The sequence below is a fragment of the Octopus bimaculoides genome, chromosome 3, assembly GCF_001194135.2.
Source record: "Octopus bimaculoides isolate UCB-OBI-ISO-001 chromosome 3, ASM119413v2, whole genome shotgun sequence".
Taxonomy (NCBI): Eukaryota; Metazoa; Mollusca; class Cephalopoda; order Octopoda; family Octopodidae; genus Octopus; species Octopus bimaculoides.
In genome coordinates this window covers 5,907,938-5,914,020 of record NC_068983.1, presented here as the reverse complement: position 1 = coordinate 5,914,020, position 6,083 = coordinate 5,907,938, and positions in this window count along the sequence as shown.

The following is a 6,083-nucleotide window of genomic DNA, read 5'->3' as shown; positions in this document are numbered from 1 at the left end:
AGAGAGAGAGAGAGAGAGAGAGAGAGAGAGAGAGAGAGAGATAGAGAGAGAGAGAACACAGTGAGACAGACAGACAGACAGACAGACAGACAGACAAACAGAAAGAGAGAGAGAGCGATGAAGAAAGAGCGGAGAAATTGATTTGGAATATTGCAACGATAATAATGAAACTTCTAAAGAACGCAACAAATCTGTATTTTAATCAAATAAATGCGTTTAAAGGGATTTGTGTATTTTATTAAACACCCAATCACGCATGTATTCATACACGCAAACACGTACACACACAAGCCAAACCGCCACTTATATACCTTTGTGTATGCTTGCATGTATGTATGTGTTTGCATAACGATAATTTGAGCATATTTGTGGTAAATATGTGGAAGAACTACACAGGCAGTCAAGCAAGCAGGATAGATAGATAGATAGATAGATAGATAGATAGATAGATAGATAGGACGGATAGACAGATATATATATATATATATATATATATATATATATATATATATATATATATATAGGCAGACAGATAGACAGATAGATATAGATAGACAAGTTTGTAGGTAGATAGATAGATAGATGTACAGATATATAGAGAGACAGATAGATAGATGGATAGATAGATAGACAGACAGAATGGCGGATAGAAAGGTATGTAAATGGACTGGCGCGTATCTCTCTCAACTATGAAACCCTATAGGGGTGCCCGTTAGATATTAAAACTATACACGTTAGAATGTTTAACAGTAATAAAATATATCGAAATAATAGAAAAAGAAACCCGGTAATCTGTTTCTAGTGGCATGGGCCAACAGTAAAATAGATAACCATTCAAATGTCTTTCCGGTAACGTGCTTAATGCTTTCGGTCATAAAATGCACACGTGTGCGTGTGTACCTCCGCAGAATCGTGCAAATCTTTGCTGTCATCTTTACTTCCCGTTGTAAAATTCACGATTAATTTAACTTCAGTTGAAGGTAGTTAGAAGTTTACATTTTATTTTCTTATTTCTTGTTTCTTTGTGATGATGTTTGTTTTTTTTTTGAAGTTGTTAATTATTTTATAGATAATATTGTGAAATATAAAATGTTTACTAATTGGTGTTATTGCTCTTAGTATTTACTTTTATGTTTTATATTTTTTATATTGTATTATATTATATATGTTGTAGTATTTTATTTGCTTAACTGCCGGTGTTTAGTGCCATGAACCGGTGTGTTGTCATGGGTAACAAACAGTAAAGGCTTCGTCTTAATGCAGTGTATCTAAGATAAGCTAATCCAGCGGAACTAATCTCTCATTCCACCAGGAAGGTCTTGTTCTTGTTGCTGCTATCGCTGTTGTTGTGCCCGTTGTTGCTGTGTAACACTCACCTCCAACTCAGTCCTAAACAAGAAGACTTATGATCATAGGTATTCAACCAATGCTATTACGATCTCGGATTTTTACATATGAAGACCTACGCATGCTTCATTTTATTTTAATATATTAGTATGTGATTTGCAGAAAATTTAGCTGCTAGATCTAGCAGGTGGACCAATCATTTTTATTTCTATTTTTGCCCTTTTAAGCTCCCTCGAAAGTTTTTAACAGATCTTCACGTAAATTAACAAATCTGTTATCAATCATATAGTGATTCTGCTAATGCACCGTCAAGTGATCCCTGTTCACTACTAAGAGGATTAGGTTGTCTAGGCTTATGTTATTTCTGTTACATAGCACGAAAAGATGAGACGAGGTCCTTAAGCGTTTCAGTTTCTGTCAGACTGGTGAGGTCAAGTGAGCCAGGATTTAGCAGATCTATGATCAAACGTATTCTAATTACATTACTATTTCAACTTGATCTATCTCTCTATGTATCTATCAATATATATATATATGTGTGTGTGTGTGTGTGTGTGTGTGTGTATACATATTTATATGTATGTATGTATAAAAGACTACGCATTCTTTATCTTATTTTAAAATAGCACTGTGTGATAAAGGTGCCAAGCAGGTACAATAGTTAGCAGGTGGGGCAAATGCTTAGCGACATTTCATCCGTCTTTGCGTTCTGAGTTCAAATTCCGGCGGGGTCGACTTTGCCTTTTATCCTTTCGAGGGCGAAAAAATAAGTACCAGTTGAACACTGGGGTCGATGTAATCGACCTAGCTCCTCCCCGGAACATGCTGGCTTCGTGCCACAATGTGTAACCAATACAGTGGTATGTGCTTTGCAAGTGATTCGGCTGCTGGCTCTAGCAGGTGGACCGATCACATTGAGTCTCCCGCGAAGCATTTGCAGAGAGCCTCTTGCAAAATAACTAAGTTGTCATCAATCCCTTAATGCTTCCCCTATTGTTCATTCAAGTGAACCCTATTTGCGACTTGGGTGATTAGGCCGTCGAGGGTTACGAAAATTACATTTCAATTTACTTGGACTTTAGTTTTGTACACGAGTCACTATAATGGAGGCGTTCGGCTTAATGGTTCGTAGACTCATGATCGTAATATTATAATTTTGATTCCTGGACCGGATGATGCGTTGTGTTCTTGAGCAAAACGCTTTCTTTAACATTGCTCCTGTCCAATGATTTAGTAAACATGAGACGGACCGGCGTCTCATCCATCATTCGATGGACTGGCGCCTCGTTCAGAGAGGAATATACTCACTAGAGAACCCGGGGAACCGGCGCTAAGCTCCTTACCGAGCAATGTAGACTGACCTAAGTCTAACCATAAGTCACTATAAGCTTGCAATCTATCTTGTGCTTATTCTTTATGTAATAAGTTTCTCATTATAAATCACGTTCGAAGGAGAAGCAAGTTTGAGGGAGCAGCTAGTTCGAAGGAGCAGCAAAGTAAGTTCGAGGGATGAGCTAGTTTGAGGGATGAGCTAGTTCGAGGGATGAGCTAGTTCGAGGGATGAGCTAGTTTGAGGGAGCAGTTTGTTCGAGGGAGCAGCTTGTTCGAGGGAGCAGCTAGTTTGAGGGAGTAGCTAGTTCGAGGGAGCAGCTTGTTCGAGGGAGCAGCTTGTTCGAGGGAGTAGCTAGTTTGAGGAAGCAGCTAATTTGAGGGAGCAGCTAGTTTAAGGGAGCAGTAAGTTCAAGGGAGCAGCAAATTCGAGAGAGCAGCAAGTTCGAGGGAGGTAGTACGTCGATTAGATTGACCCCAGTGATTAAATGGTATTTATTTTCTTATTTTATTGACCTCGAAAGGATGAAAAGCAAAGTCGACCTCTTAAGTATTTGAACTTAGAACGTAATGACGGGCGAAATGCCGCTAAGTATTATGCTAACGGTTGGGCCACCTCTCCGCTTTATATGTGCAGTAATATTGGTTTCAAATTTTAGCACAGTCACAGCAATTTCGAGGGAACGGAGTAAGTCGATTACATCGACCCCAGTGAGCAACTGGTACCTATTTTATCGACCCTGAAAGGATAAAAGGTATAGTTGACCTCGGCGGAATATATGAGTCGTAATATTGGTTTCAAATTTTAGCACAAGGCCAGTAAGTTCGGCGGAGGGGTAAGTCGATTAGATAGATTACTCAACTGGTACCTATTTCATGGATCCCGAAAAGATCAAAGGCAAATTCAACCTCGGTGGAATTTGAACTCAGAACGTAAAGGACGGACGAAATGCCGCAAAGCATTTCCTGAGAGTACTTACGGTTTACGATTCGGCAAGCTCCTCGCTTTATATGTATTGCAGATACAAAACAGAATTTTAAGGCGGCGAGCTGGCGGAATCCTTAGCATGTCAGGTAAAACAGGGCAAGCAAGAGTCAATGAGAAAGAGACCTGGTGCAAATCGATATCACTAGTTAATTGATTTTTAATTTTTTTTATTTTATTAACTCTGAAAAGATAAGGAAAAAAAACAAGTTTACCTCAGGAACTTGAACTGAGAATATAAAGTGCCGGAACAAATACATCAAAGTATTTTGTACGATGTGCTAACGATCTACCAATCCACCCCACTTTTGTGAGACACAATAGCAAAATGCGAAAATATATTATGACTTAGTCTGCATAATGTTATTAATTTAAAAATGAATGATCCTTCAAGATGAAATATTTCTTTACGTCAGTTTGTGGTCGATGAAATAGTAACGATATATCTAATGTCATTCTACCTTGCCACCTTACGCGGAATCAGATACAAGAACTGTCTTAATAACTTAGATATTTCTAACATACCATATTTTCCCCCTCTTAGTCATAAGATTATTTTAAGAACAAGCAAGATTTATTGTTCACTGACATAACCCCTTCCTATGATATTGACATCTATTTTATCTATCAATCTACTTCTTATGACCCCATAAAAATCAAAATGTTGACCTCGGTAAAATCAAACTCAGAAAGAGCGAGCAGGAAATTTAGCTACACTAAGACATCGAAATCTGTGTGGTTCTCAGTTCTTTAGCGAAAGTTGCCTACGCTTATATCATTTGAGGGAGACATTGACATCATTTAAAGTTTCCACTAAAAAAAAGAAAGACGTATTTCCTGGCTGCTCCAAATACGGCCAACATTGTCTATAAATGCTATGTTGTCAGATAATTTCGTTCGCTTTTTTAAAAATATTTTATAGGCGCAGATGTAGCTGTGCAGTAAGAAGCTTGCTTCCCAACCACATGATTCCGGGTTCAATTCCATTGCGTGAAACCTTGAGCAAGTGTGTTCTACTATAGACTCAGGGCGGCCAAAGCATTGTAAGTAGATTTGGTAGACCAGAACGGAAAGAAACCTGTCCTAGTATATATATAAATGTGTGTGTGTTTGTAAGTGTGTATGTGTGTGTGTGTGTGGGGGGGGTATTCGTTCCCACCACCACTACCACTGAACAACCGATACTGGTGTGTTTATGCCACCATAATCTAGCGTTTCGGCAAAAGAAACCGATAGAATAAGCAGCAGGTTTAAAGAAATAGAAGTCCTGGGGTTGATTTGTTCGACTAAATTTTTTTTGATGGTGGTGACCCAACGTGGCCGCAATCTGATGAGTGAAACAAGTAAGAGACAAAAGAAAAAGACTATAGTCAACACTGATATTTGTTATGTTTCTCTTGAGATTGAGAGGGACAGACAGACAGACAGAGATAGACAGACAGACAGAGATAGACAGACAGACAGAGATAGACAGACAGACAGATAGACAGACAGATAGGTAGGTAGATATACAGACAGACAGACAGACAAACAGACAGACAGACAAACAGACAGACAGATAGATAGATAGATAGATAGATAGATAGATAGATAGATAGATAGATAGATACATTAGTGACGGATACTGAATAACAATCTTTATATCCTACTTAATGGGGATGTATTATTAGAACGCAAATACGGTGGTATTTACCCTCAGAGATCCTCTCATATGCTGCCTCTCATAAGAACGCACGTACATTGTTTTATAAATTGGGTCATCCCATAAATAATGCAGTTTTTTCAATTGCATGAACTGAAGGTTGGTGGGGGGAGGGAAAACTACGTGCATCAACTTGCTATAAAAACAGGTAGTAATCTTACCTTGTCCTTATTCTTAGTGCAACTTTTGAAGGGTGAAGTTCAGTTTTAACAGCCTATAAGACGAGCCTCGTCCTGGAAGATCTGTAGAGCTCGACAAGGATGTCCTGCAGACCCTAGTGGAACAAAATCTGATCGTAACTGTTGCGGAACTGGCTGAGAAGCTTGGATTTGGTCGTTCAGCCATTCATCGACTCCTCTGTGCCATGAGAAAAGTTTGGAAATTGGGTCAATGGATATTTTCACAAACTTTCCGAGTCTAATTCCGCGTAGAGAGTGAACGTGTGCTCTTCTTTGCTGTCACGTCTCACGAATGAACCTTTTTTGGACCGAATAGTGACTGGGGACAAGAAATGGGTTCTCTATAAAAATGTTAAGCACCGAAAACAGTGGGTTGGGAAAGAAGAAACACGGGACTCCAGGCTAAAGAAGGTCCTCACCCACGTAAGGTGTTGTCATCTGTTTCGTGAGATATGAAAAGTTTAGTCCACGTTGAACTTTTAAACCCAAACTAAACCAAACGATGACAAAGGAGATGCACTGCAAGCAGCTTGAACGGCCT